The sequence below is a fragment of the Chrysochloris asiatica genome, unplaced genomic scaffold (assembly GCF_000296735.1).
Source record: "Chrysochloris asiatica unplaced genomic scaffold, ChrAsi1.0 scaffold00039, whole genome shotgun sequence".
In the NCBI taxonomy this organism is placed as follows: Eukaryota; Metazoa; Chordata; class Mammalia; order Afrosoricida; family Chrysochloridae; genus Chrysochloris; species Chrysochloris asiatica.
This window is the reverse complement of record NW_006408557.1, coordinates 16,132,305-16,133,045: the sequence shown is the minus strand read 5'-3', so window position 1 is coordinate 16,133,045 and position 741 is coordinate 16,132,305.

The window sequence follows — 741 nt, the reverse complement described above, 5'->3', positions numbered from 1 at the left end:
AGACCACAGCAACAATATATACTACAACAAAGCACTATCCCCAGACACAAGATCTCAATAATTGATCAGAGAATAAGGCACCATGCTGAGAATAAGGAGTTAAGCCAGCTTGAAGAGGGATCAGTAGATAACTGCTGGACTGCAGAAATATGGTCCTGTATCTCCCCTGGAAATGTTATGGTGATAATCTGGTGTATACACACGGCATTCCGTATAAATGAGTACATGTGCCTCCTTGAGTGGCTGTGAGAATATCTAGAGCCAGGCAGTTTTGTTTTTCAAGTTTTTATTGTGAATTAAGTGATCGTTTGCATGGGACAACACTAGCTTTATATTCATCCTATTGTATTTTGTTTTATTCAATGATTACAATCCCCTCTATGCATCATCAAACAACCAAAGGATACACCTCACAAGCTTGCCCCCCGGCCATCAGCACACAGCCCCTCTCCCTCCCTGAGTCCAGAGTCCCCAGCAGCTCCATCTCTCCATGTCATCGTCTCTGCCTCTATCTCTGGTGTCACTGCTTCTCTAGATAGGGTCCCACACTTTGCTCTTCTCCCATGATGGTCCCAGGGTCCTCTGCTCCTGGACTGCAAAATCAACCACTCCCCTCCTTTTGTTACAAAACATCTACCTTTACCTTTCCAACCATCACAGTCAGTCCTGATAGCAATTACTCATTATTGAACCACAAAGAGTCTTATCCCCATCTCCTTTCATCAGCCCTGTCTGGACAGC